The sequence below is a fragment of the Mercenaria mercenaria genome, chromosome 7 (genome assembly GCF_021730395.1).
Source record: "Mercenaria mercenaria strain notata chromosome 7, MADL_Memer_1, whole genome shotgun sequence".
Lineage (NCBI taxonomy): Eukaryota > Metazoa > Mollusca > Bivalvia > Venerida > Veneridae > Mercenaria > Mercenaria mercenaria.
Window position 1 is genome coordinate 86242511 of NC_069367.1, and position 14174 is coordinate 86256684.

The 14174-nt window shown below is 32.9% G+C and overlaps 1 long non-coding RNA gene across 1 annotated transcript; it reads left to right on the forward strand.

Annotated features, from left to right (window-relative positions):
- The first annotated feature begins 240 nt into the window (after positions 1-240).
- Positions 241-12248, forward strand: LOC123543354 (uncharacterized). The gene is made up of 5 exons (XR_006684952.2): positions 241-431; positions 1641-1707; positions 2236-2313; positions 3397-3444; positions 7562-12248. It is a non-coding gene; the product is annotated as an uncharacterized LOC123543354 (long non-coding RNA).
- Positions 12249-14174: the final 1926 nt, after the last annotated feature.

Consider the following 14174-nt stretch of genomic DNA (forward strand, 5'->3'; position numbering starts at 1 on the left):
CCAAGTGATCACCTCCAGATGCTGATGGTATGTTACAATTAATAATGACAGATATGTCTTAACTAAAATGCAAAACTGAATGTGGTGGGGAACAAATATATTTGCCCATGCCCACCCATGAAAGTATTCTAGAGTAACTGCTCTTTTAATATTTGACCAAGTATCAGTCAGCATCACAGCTATGTTAACCAGTATGATGTGAATTTTGTCAAATTGTAAATATGAATCATGTATATAGAGATGGTACCTAAGCCAGTTTATCCGCAACAACAACAAATCAAGAGTAAAAACTGAAGCGTATATTGCTTATGTCACGATACGAAGATTCTTACGGAGCGCCGTACAGTACATGCGGGAATTTTGAGACGCTACACCGGCAACAGAATCTTGAAAGTTTTCACGAAGAAAATGTAAATGACAGATATTTTTGAGTATGTATTGCCGTTTGGTTTGTATATAGGAACATATTGATATCATGAACATACATATCAGTGCCTGAAGATCTTATACGTAAGGGGGAATCCGGACACCACGGAAAATATGCAAATTAGGCCGATTGTAAACAAATGTGCTCGCTAAAAAAAATTAAATAACTAATTTCTGCGAAGTTTTTGGTATGGTTTTGGTATGATGTACAGAAAGGTAATGCATTTATACATCGCTGTGGTTGTTTTCGTATATTTAGAGCTCTTGATTATTCTTGGAAAATATTTTTTGTAAAGATGACGACGGATTTGATGACGTTATTTTCTATAGTCTATTTGATATTTTCCACTTATTTATAACATTTATATTTTATTTTGATATCAATAGTAAAGGCCAAAAATGCAATTTCCCATTTTAAAAATATTTTTTATTTATTGAAAAAAAAATTGAAAGGGCGGTATGAAAAAATTTTGTATACAACTTGAGAATTATGATATCATACTTGTCTGCTTATTGCAGCATGCCAATTGAATAGAATGTGATGAGATGGCATGAATATTTTGCCTTTTAGAAGTCAATAATTATGTCTTCCACAACACTGTCAATGCGCAATTCTTGTTCGTGTTCTTAAGTCAAACATTTCTCCTCTCATTTTCACCAAACTTGAAGAAAATGTGTTTTGCAATAACTTGAATAAGTACTTGACAAAGTTCGATTACTAATTATCTAGCAATTTTTGCCACATGTCAATTAAAATTAACATGAAATTGGCAGCGGCTAGGGGTCCGGTTACTTGACCCCGCTGAAATGATTTCCATAAAAATATTGATTTATCAAATTATGTACTGTATGCGTTGCGTATACACTGATTCCTTTCATGAATTTAATGTAAGGGTAGTGTCATTTGTATTTTTTTATTTGTTAATTTCATGTCTCGTATGGCTGATCTCGGGAGTGGAGCTGTGTTTAGTAGCACCAGTATTGAATCACAAACAATGCCGTGAGGTGTAAAATATAAATTGGAGGTGATGTGAAAACTATTAAAATTTACAAAAGTATCTATTAACATAATTTTATTTATGTACACAAATGAAATTTTGTTGCGAAAGTGTCATAGTCGTAAGAAAAAAATGATATCATAAAAATATATGTTTTTGTATGTTGTTAAGAAATCATGTTACTGATAATCATTAATGTATACATTCATTTTTCAGTGTAATGGTCAGTCCAGTTGAGACTATTGTGCGACACGCCTGGTTAACTGAAGGATTTTTCATATAGGTATTTTTACTGCTTTAAGTGCATGTGTCTATGAGTTTTTATTGTGGTTTTAGGTCACTTGAGCATGAAGTGCTCAAACTGAGCTTATCATATCAATTGATGTCTGTCCATCCATCTTTGTCCACAATTTTCTTTAAAAAAAACATCTCCAAGACCATGATTTTTATACCATTTTCATACAAAATTCTAATGAATATGTGTTTCTTGGTCCCCTTTGAGATTTCTTGAATTCTAGGTAATAAATGCATAATTATTGTTGCTATGGCAACCAAAACAATACTCTTTTAAAGTCTTCTCTTTTAAACTGTTAGCCATATTATGAAATAATTTGACATAAATGTTTCTTGGATAGCTTTCTTCAAAGCATTCTACCAGGGAATGGAACTACTTTTGTTAAAAAACATGTCAGCCTTGGAGCAGCTTAGTTTAATTTTGTCCTTTAAGTCAAAGATAATTTATTACCTAAGTATTTCATGACATCACTTATTTCAAATGAGATTTTTTAAAAATGATATTATAAATTTGCAGGGTATTACGTGTTTGGTAGTGGTGTTTCTACTTGAGACGAGTTTGATCATCTTGTCTTCAGTGAAGAAAAGCAGAGTGGTATATTATAAAACTTTCATTATTAACTTTTTAATCCCCCGTCACAAATGGTGGGGGGATATAGGAATGGTGTTCGTCCGTCCTTCCGTCCGTAACACTTTCGTGTCCACTCTATATCTCCTAAACCCCTTAAAGGATTTTCATGAAACTTGGGTCAAATGATTACCTCATCAAGACAGTGTGCAGAACCCATGAGTCAGCCTTGTCGGCTCAAGGTCAAGGTCACAGCTCAAGGTAAAATGTTTGAGCCTTCCATTTTGTGTCCACTCTATATCTCCTAAACCCCTTGAAGGAATTTTATAAAACTTGGGTCAAATGATCACCTCTTCAAGACAATGTGCAGAACCCATGAGTCATCCCTGCCGGCTCAAGGTCAAGGTCACAACTTAGAGTGAAAGGTTTGAGCCTTCTATTTTGTGTCCGCTCTATATCTCCTAAACCCCTTGAAGGATTTTTCATCAAACTTGGGTCAAATGATCACCTCATCAACAACTCATGGGCCAGCCATGTCAACTCAAGGTCAAGGTCACAACTCAAGGTCAAAGGTTTGACCTCTATATCTCCTAAACCCCTTGAAGGATTTTCATGAAATTTAGGTGAAATGATCACCTCATCAAGACATTGTGCATAATTCATGAGTCAGCCATGTCAGTTCAAGGTCAAGGTCCCAGCTAAAGGTAGAAGGTTTACCGTTTCACTATCCATAGCAGTGGCGGGGGATTTAGCTGTCTTTCAGACTGCCTTGTCTATATTGGGATTTATCACCTTTACTTATGATAGCTGTAGCTTTTCTATAAATTTCATATAAATCTCTTTTACTTATTATTTTATTTATTTAGTGTAGAGCTCGAGACTGACTGGTGATCCACATGTAGTCTTTTTACACATGTCCTTATATGACATGTAGAGAAATCAGTGTTCTGTCATTTTAAAAATTAAATGATATTGCTGTCATACATAAGATTTGAAATTGAAGTGTTGAGATATTTCCTTAAATGAATAGTGTTTAGAAACGTTTACAGTGCATTGTTATTTTTCATATATTACAATAAGTATCTATACTTATTAACTTTTTTATTTCAGATATGTTGTAAAGTGTGCATCAGCTGAAAAACAAGAATATAGTCAAATGTAAGTACAATATAATTTTGATTTTTACTTTCTTTTCAGATAGGGAGAGAAAACATAAATGTGAACAAGGTACACAAGAACAGTGTGCTCTTTATTATGTTTACCAAAATATTTCAGACATACTTCAGTTGTTTGTGGAAGGTAGTAAAATTTACTAGTACACATGGATTTCTTGCCATTGTCAACCTGTTTTATGCAAGTATGACAACATTTCTACAAAAATCTCAATGTAAGAAAGAATGGAGTGAGAGACGTTCCAAGACTTTGAAAATACGGTCTTTATGCAAAGCTTTTAAGCTTGACTATTGGAATAATATGGAGAGCTATACTACTCACCCTGGTGTCGGCATCTAATAAGAGTTGCCGGTGTGCACATATACGTCAGTGGACATTAGTCTGTCAGCAATATTTAGAGAGTTATGTCCCTTCTTAAATTAATTTAAATTAAGGTATTCAAAAGTTACAAAAGCATTAAGATTTCTCACACAGATATTATTTGTAAACTTTCTAGCTACTGCGGGTATATATATATTGCCAAAATTTTTGAACTGCCAAAATGCTAACATACCAGCAAGCAATAGATATAATGGACTTTGAAAAAGGAAATCAGAAACAGATGAAAAAAGTTATATGTAAATTGGAAAACATTCCACAAAACAGAGTTTTATCAAGTGCAATATATAATAACATTTATCTTGCCAAGAGAAAAGTTAATCATCTAAAATTAACAAAGAAAAATGAGAGATGCATGGAGTTTTTAGAGTCTGAATTCAAAGTACCGGTCATAAGATATTTCCATAGGGAAAGTGACAAAAACAAAACCCCTACACATGATGGTTACACCACATGCTGCAGTTTTACGTCTACAGAAGCAGACGCTATTATATTCAGCAATAAATTGAAAGATAATACAATCAGAAGACTGAAAATGGATATCGCCATTCTGCAAGACAAGTCGAAGACAATTAAAGTACTTCGTCAGACAATTTCAAGACAAGATTGTAACATAAAAAAATACAAAAGTGAAAATATGTCATTGAAACAGAATATAAATGAAATAAGCATTGAACACAAAAAAGGGCTCTCAAGTGTGATAAATCCATTCAATGCAATTTAATTGAAAATGAAATAAGACAGTTACATAATGAAATTGAAAATATGCATGTTGAAAATGAGGACATGAGACTTGAAATGCAAAGAAATGAAGAGAAAGACATTGAACCTATTGTAATAGAAGCTAAAAAATCATCCAAAGGTTCTCCATTTAAATCAAAGGTGGGCAAATATATTATAGTCTTCTCAGTCTAAATGTAGGAGTTAAAAATATTGGTGATGTCATAAAAACTGTACTAAAGTTCTTAAATGTTGAAATTGACTATTTACCAAGTATTAAAACAGTTAGAAATTTTAACACAGAATTGGGAATCATTGCGAAAAACCAAATAAATGAAACTGTAAAAAATTCTAAAAATATTACACTTCATAGAGATGCAACAACAAAGAAAGGCAGGCATTACTATGGCATTGAAATCTCAACTGAAGGTGAAACTCTAACAGCAGTTGTAAGAGAAGTTCACAATGGAACAGCAGACACCTATGTTAATTCTTTAAATGAAATTATTGATGATATTTCTTTATGTTCAGGGGAAAGCTCAAGACAGTTCTTTTATGAAAATATACAAAACTCAATGACTGACAGATGTGCCACAGAATCTAAAGTCAATAAAATATTGAATGAGAACATGTCTCAAAATTTGAATGAATTCAAATGTTCCACACACCCACTTCTACAATTTTCAGAAATGTGCGAAAAAGAAATAAGTGTATTGGAGAAGGAATTCCAGAAAGACTTTAAAATTGACAGTCAGTCAAGTTTTAGCAATGTTTTGAAAAGTGTATCAAAATTGTTTTTTTTAAAGATGGGACAGGTGATCCTTTATTAGCCTCGAACTACATTAAATCAAAAGGAATAAAGAATATACCACTTATAAATTTTAGAGGAAATAGATTTAATATAGCATTTTATAATTCTGCTGGTGTATATTTTTTGAAACAGCACTTACTCAACTATTTGAAAGATTCTAGAACATCACTCAATTATGTTCAAACAGTTACTGTTAAACGTCTGGAGAATAATTTCTTTTTATCTATTTTACGAGCTATGGGTATTTTAAGTAAAATCGTTACAGAACCATATTTCAGGTTTTCCTCTGACAAAGACAATACTATTTTGGAAATGGCTGGTTTGTGTTATAGACTTGTTGATCTATTAAGTACTGCCAAACAAAATCCACATTTGTTACTATGTAATAGTATTTCACTGCTATATGGTCCTTGTGTCCATCAGTCAAATGAAATATGTGAATGTCTTTTCCTTCCGTCTGACACTTTGGATTCCTTAACTTCAATAGTATTAGCTAGACTATGTAAAGTGTTGCATGCTAAATGTGAACATATTTTCAAAGACTATCTGAAACATGGCAAGTATTATTCCACCAGTGAGGATATAACTAAACAAGCAAAAACATGTCCAACTAATAATATTACTGTAGAAAGATTAATGGCCAAAGTGGACAGTAATTTAAGAAACTCACCAAATATTGATATACCAAACTTAGAAAGCCGTGTAATGTATAAAAAGAATGAAACAGAGTCTTGGTTGAGCAAAAAATCAGAGAGTGAACAGGAATTTGTTGTACAGTCTGCTGTTAAACTCCGGAAAGATGTTCAAGTGGAAAATAGAGAAAGAAAGAATCAACTGTTCCAAAAGTCTATACAAATAATTGAAGATAGAAAAAGAAAGAAAGAAAACACAGAAATAAAAAAGGAAAAAAAAACAAAAAGTGCTACAAAATAACATTATTGGATTTGGTATTGTGAAAAGTGCTGAAGAAATAGACTGTAAAATAAAGATGCTAAAAACAAGAAGGAACAAGTAATTTTTTTGAAAACGCAGATTAATTATTTAAAAGAAATAGTTTCAGTTTCATCCATTGAAAAATACTTATTTGCATTCAGTCATAAAGGAAAACAAAGAGACATATCATCATTAAGAGAAAATTTATTATCACTTTTGGAGAAACAACGTAACCAGGAAAATTGAAAAATGAATTAACAAGAATTTAAAAGGTGAATTTTGGCAGTTCATAAATTTTAGTTATTTCACTGCATGTATTTATATTCACCAAGGTTATTTAAAGCAATGAAATAACCAATGGTTGGTGAAGTTGGTATGTGGTAAATTAAATATCTATGATTAATATTTTAGACCATATTGATTTAATACAATATAACACTCACACTATTGTCTGTCATACTTCTTAAGTTGTTTGGTATTCCAAATGTTTTTATCAAATTAAAACATTATGGAAAAGTATCAAGCTTACAATGGTATATTTAGGAAACACACTTAAAGTTTGATATTAAACTGTATGATTTTAAGTACACATTATCTTGAGTATACAACCTCTTATCTCCACTGCACAACATGTTATCTTTAACAAAAAAATAACGTGTTGTATTGACCACAAAGTAACTTATCGAGTGATCAACATAGTATTTTTAGTTTATGATTTCTGGTCTTGACTGTGTGACAAATTTCAATTATCTCATCCAGTAACCTTAACTATATCTTATCTTGAATGTCTGATATTTTACTTTGGGCGCACACAATTTTACATTGTGCGCTACAAGATAATTTTATATAAAAAAAAGTGTGGGTCCTAAACATACCATTGTAGAAGTGAGAAAATCACCGTAACTTTTTTATGAATAAAAGATATGCAAAAGGGTTGTTGTGTTTTGATATAACTTCAAATACTTACGTCAATTGTCCTGAGTATTTCTTCTTTGTAAATATTAACATTTAATTGTTATAGTTTTTTTTGCATGTAACAAAACTAAAAACTTAAAATTACCATTCCATTTTTTTCACCTTATCCCATAGAACTAGCAGCTATTATAAGAATATATAAGATAATCATGTACAATTAAATATTCACAGAATGATTATATTTTGAAGTATTATATCTCTTATTTATCAAATAGTATAGTGTTTAAAGTAAGTAACTGTTTTTAATATAATTGTACCTTATTATTGCATTTAAATATTTTTCAGATTTGTGGCATCAATGGATGGATAACTGTATATAAAGATTTCTGCTACTGCTACAACAAGTGTTTGACATAAGTTTTCATATTGGTGTCATTCTCACTCAGTCTTCTTTATCCTCTCTGGAACATTTGGCCGCCACCACAATTAGCTATTGGATTGGTGTAACATGATGCAACTACGACAGATGATAGAACACAAAGGAGACTTTATGACTTTCCAGATTTATCAGTACTAACAAATCTTTATCAGTACTAACAAATCTCCATGTATTTTAATTTAGAAAATAATATATCTTATTAGTGATCTGTCGCTGAATAAATCATTGTTTGGAGTTCAGGTACAAAGGAATTATATCACGGGCGCATCTTAACAACGAAAAATGATTTTATTAACGAGCAAATAACAAAATGAGAAATATTACTTAGATTGTAACAAGCTACAAAGGACTTCAAAGTACAACCTTGCCTGCATTCATTTTATTTTTGCCGTTTTCAGTTGTTTTTTCAGGGCGCCACTATGCCGTTTCACATTATGACGTAATAGATTTGAAGTCATAATAGTGTATTGTTGAATGATAATTCACAGTTTTCAGCCTTTTTTGTTTAATAGGAAAATTAATCGTATTGTGTTAAGAGTAAATAACAGTGATTTCTTGTTTAATTAAATCGTTGTTTGAAATTCATATGTGAATGAATTACATCACGAGTGTGCAGCCCTATTGATATGATAATATAATCTGAACGACAGTGGATTTATTAGCATGACTATTCGAAGAATATGGGAGCTTTCCTACTCGTCACGGCGTCGGGATTAGCGTTAGTGTAAGCATCACACAAATTTTAAAGTTTGCGTACCACCCCAAATATTTTCAAACTCCATTGAGATATTGCTTTGATATTTTGCATACTTGTTAACCATCATGACCCCAGTCTGTGAAAAGGAGGAGGCAGCTCTATCAAGCATTTTGACTGAATTATGGCCCGTTTTTGACTTAGAATAAATGTTAAAGTTTACCACCCCAAATATTTTCAAAGTCCGTTGAGATATTGCTTTGATACTTTGCATACTTATTTACCATCATGACCCCAGTCTGTAAAAAGGAGGAGGCAACTCTATCAAGCATTTTGACTGAATTATGGCCCCTTTTCGGCTTAGAATATGCTTATTGTAATCATGTTAAAGTTTTACTCATAGCTTATATTATACTATCAAGCACTGAGATTAGTCGAGCGCGCTGACCACTGACAGCTCTTGTTCAATAGAAAGTCTTTGAGATATACTGATATTTTTGTTTTAGCACATTATCGATGGTTATAATCTACATCTTTTAATATATTTAACAAATATTTGCGTGTTTTGTGTGGTTGCCGCTATGATGTTTGATGTACGATGTAGTAACTGTCGCATAAAAAAGTCTGTTGCAATATATTTTTGAATTCTAGTTAAACAAAGAAGAAATCAAACTGTATATGCTGCGATAAACATTGGTTGACATGTGAATCTGTAAGAGAGCATTTTGACATCAAATTGCCGCATGACATTCAGTTCGTTACTCCACTGTTAGTGAAGTCCAGCATAATATTTTCTAAAAAGGGAGGTTGGTCATGACCAGCAGATGATTTTGAGGTCATTTTGTCAAAGATCAAGGTCACATTGACCCAGAACAATAAAACGGTTTCCGGATGATAAAAAGATTGCTTGGGCCTAGGATCATGAAAGTTGATAGGGAGGTTGGTCATAACCAGCAGATGACCCCTATTGATTTTGAGATCAGTATGTCAAAGGTCAAGGTCACAGTGACCAGGAACAGTAAAACGGTTTCCGGGCGATAACTCAAGAAGGCTTGGGTCTAGGATCAGGAACATTAATAGGGAGATTGGTCATGACCAGTAGATGACCCTTATTGATTTTGATTTTGAGGTCAGAAGGTCAAAGGTCAAGGTTACAGTGATGCAGAACATTTAAACCGGTCCCAGACAAATTATTTGATAACGCTTGGGCCCAGGATCATGAAAGTTGATAGGGAGGTTGCTAATGATCCGTAGATCATCTAAGGTGATCCCTATTGATTTTGAGGTCAGTAAGCTAAAAGTCAAGGTCACATCGGAACAGTTGAACCTTTTCCGGACGATACCTTCAGAACGCTTGGGCCTAGGATTACGAAACCTTGTAGAGAGGTTGATCATGACCAGCAGTTGACCCCTGTTGATTTTTAGGTCAATATGTCAAAGGTCAAGGTCACATTGAACCAGAACAGTAGAAATTTTGTTTACACTGAGCAATTACTGAATGCATCAAGGCGGGCATTTCGTGTGCAACGAGCTCTTGTTTATATGGGAAATTAATCTGGTCATGTTAAAATATATGTTTGTAAACATTTTATACTGGTAAAACCGTATTTGCTGTGAAGTGCTGCAAAGTATTGAAATTGGTTTGATTAATAGCTGTCCTGAGCACAAAGTGCTCATGATGAGCTGTTGTGATCATGCTGTGTCCGTCGTGCATCTTTCTAGGTCATCCATTTGTCGTCAACAGTTGTGTTTAAAAGACATCTCCTCCAAAACCACTAAAAAGATTTTTATGAAACTTAAGGAGTAGACAACCCCTATTGCTTTTGGGGTTACTCCATCAAAGGTCAAGTTAACAGGGGCCTGAACATGGAAAACCATTTCCGATCAATATCTTGAGAACCACTTGACCAAGAATGTTGAAACTTCATAGGATGACTGATCATGCAGAGTAGATGACCCTTCTTGACTTTGGGGTCACTGCGTTCAAGGTCAAGGTCCTAGGGGCCTAAACAAGGAAAACCATTTCCAGTCAGAATGTTGAAATTTCTTAGGATGATTGTTCATGCAGAGGAGATGGCCCATATCAGTTTAAGGGTCACTCTATCTAAGGTCAAGGTCAAAGGGGCCTGAACATTGAAAACCTTTTCCAGTTCATAACTTGAAAACCACTAGGCCCAGAATGTTGAAACTTAGTAACATGATTGGACATGCCACATAGGTGATCCATATTGCAGCCAACCATCAGTGTTTCTTTGACTTTTTTGAGTTACTGTCATCACTTGATCGGTATTGGCGTCAGCTTTGCATGGTTAAGTTTTATGTTTAGGTCACCTTTTCTCCTAAACAGTCAAAGGTATTGCTTTAAAACTTGAAACACTTGTTCACCATCATTACCTGACTCTGTACAACAAGAAACATAACTCTATCCTGCTGTTTGCAAGAATTATTGCCCCTTTTGGACTTATAAAATTTAAAGTATTTGTTTAGGTCAGCTTTTCTCCTTTACCATCAAAGCTATCACCCTCGTCATATGACACTAGGTGCATAAGTTTTGCACCAATATTTTATTAATTATGCCCCCCCCCCCCCCACCTTTTACTGAGAGTTATACTTATATTGTGTTTTGATACACTTGATATTTACCTCTCTTATTACTTAATATTTTTGACTCAGATTCGAGCTATTGTACAATATCTTCATCCACCATTGAAGTCATTAAACAATCCGGTGACAGCTCCAGTTTCCTCAGATATGCCCAGTTTCACTTTCCAGCATCGAAATAGTCGAGCGTGCTGTTAACAATCAGTTTTATAAACCTCATTTGCTTAAGGCATTACAGCTGTAAAATAATTGCAGTGTAAATTATGTGTATTTCAGGACACTCTTAAATTTTTATTACCTCCCTTTTCCATATACAATATTTATTGTATTTTAAATATTTTTGAATTTTTCTAACAACTTTAAAATGTTATCTCTTTCCCAATATTATTATTAAATCATGAAAGATACAGAATGGAAATGTGGAAGAAGATATAACTATGTAAAGTTAGAATGCTAAATTTTTAAAAAAATGTAGGCTGCTACATTTTATGAAAAAATATTTTCTTCAATTTTACCTGAAATTTTATATGCAACTTACATCCAACCTTTATAAGTTAACTTAAATGTATTATAAATACATTAACATGTGTTAATATTTTCTTTAACTTTGCTCCACAATTTAGCTTATGTTACAGGATTTAAGACTTGAATTTTCAACTTAACAAATGTTTATTTTACCTTTATTAGATTATTAAATCAATAACTCAATAACCTCTATGTGCAAGCTGAATTGTATTAAATTTGTAAAGTTGTTCATGCATTCATTTATCAATAGACACTAGTCATATGTATCTATTTATTTATTTTTTAAATTTATTTTGATGATATGGACATATTTATATCAGTAATAAAGGGAGATAATTTAAATGACTTGAACAAAGAATGTGATATCTGTGTGTAGATTTGTAATTTCTGCTATAGTTTTTTTATTAAAATTATTATATTTTATATATCCATTGCAATATAACTTTGATTATTAAACACCATATGAAACCTTGACGACTTGCGTATGTTTTTATTTTTTTTCAGTTTAAAGTACCATGACTTTAGAAATAGACCATAAATGGGGAAACACCTCTGAATCTATAAATAGTTTTCCCTGGTAGTTAAATAGTGTAGAAAGAGTTATCTTTCACTGGCATCACTTTTTGAGATGGGACAAAATTTTTCAGCCTGAATATTTTCTTTCATCAAGAAAGATGGAGACAGAAAACTAGATCCTTGTAAAATATGGGTACCCCACTATATAATTTTAAATAACCAGCAATATCAAATGAACTTTAAAATTTTAGGTACCATCTCTAATGTATAGAGAGAGAAATGTGTGATACAAAAATTTACATTTCAAATGTGTTAAGTCCTCATTTTTAAGGTAACACTGTCCTCACAGTTGGGGTTTTGTCTGTCCTCAATATGCCAAACATAGACTCCAGCTTGCTTTTCAGTCAACTTTATAGATATTAAACATTCGTTCAATAAAGTAACTTGCTGCTATTGTTCTTCTCTTTCTTGTATAGTATGAGATAGTTCTATGGTACACAATGTTCTTTTTTTGCATTTCAGGATATTTAGAGTCTGAGGAAGTTCAGAGTGACCATGCTGCTGATACTGACGGTATGTTACAATAAATAATGAAAGATGGCTCTTAATTAAAAGACAAGCTTAAGTTTTACAGCACTTTCTTTTTGTGTGACATTGATTGGCCTCGGTAATTTGCTGATTTTTAGCTCGACTTTTCGAAGAATAAGTAGAGCTATCCTACTCACCACGGCGTCGGCGTCACACCTTGGTTAAGTTTTTCGTACCAGTCCATTTTTTGACAAAGTCTTTTGAGATGAACTTTGAAACTTTCAACACTTGTTTACCATCACCATGGCCAGTTATAGGCAAGAGGTCGGATTTGCTGATTTTAGCCCCTTTTGGGAATTAGAAAACATCTCATGGTTAAGTTTTTCGTACCAGTCATTTTTGGACAAAGTCTTTTGAGATGAACTTTGAAACTTTCAACACTTGTTTACCATCACCATGGCCAGTTATAGGCAAGAGCACATAACTCTATCAAGGATTTTGGCTGAATTATGGCCCCTTTTGACTTAGAAATCATGGTTAAGTTTTTCGTACCAGTTCATATTTTGGCAAAGTCTTTTGAGACAAAGCTTTGAAACTTTCAACACTTGTTTAGCATCACAGTTTCTAGTTATAGGCAAGAGTACATAACTACATCAAGGATTTTGGCTGAATTATGGCCCCTTTTGACTTTGAAATCTTGGTTAAGTTTTTCGTACCAGTTCATATTTTGACAAAGTCTTTTGAGATAAAGCTTTGAAACTTTCAACACTTGTTTACCATCACCATGTCCAGTTAGAGGCAAGAGCACATAACTCCATCAAGGATTTTGGCTGAATTATGGCCCCTTTCTACTTAGAATTGGTTAAGTTTTTCGTACCAGTTCATATTTTGTGTAAAGTGTTTGACATATGGCTTTGAAACTTTTATCACTTATCCAGTATAATAGTCTATATCTGTAGGAAAGAGTACATAATTCTATCATCTATTTTGGCTGAATTACAGCCCTTTTTGGACTTGGAAATCTGTTCTGGTTTCATACAAGTCTATGTTTTGTCAAAACTATTTGACATATAGCTTTTAAACTTTGAACACTTGTTTATCATTATGATTTCCATCTGTAGGCAAGAGTACATAACTCTGACAACTATTTTGGCTGAATTACGGCCCTTTTTGGACTTTGAAATTAGTTCACACATTGCCATTTAGTGCAAGACTTATCGAAATCCACAAATACTGAAACATTGTCTAATCTATTTTTTTCTTTTGTCTGAATATCTATGTTAATATTTTGACCCTGTTATTCAATCAATTCTTCGAATAGTCGAGCGCGCTGTCATCAGACAGCTCTTGTTATTTGTCTTGCGCAAAATACTAGTTTTTCATGAATTTCACGAGCTCGTACGGACGGATGGACGTTCTTAAATAAATAATTATACTTTTAGAAAGCGCATACTTTTCCTTTATAACATTTTGAAATTTAAAAACAGTAAGGAAAAACACAGTATAAAATGATTAAACATACTTTGGCACATTCGGTTTTTTAGGGCAAAATATATTTTTCATGAAATTCAGCGAGCTCGTAAACGGTGACTTTTTTATAATAAAATTTTGATATGTTTGAAAGTGCAGACTGTTTTCTTTTGAACAGTAAAATT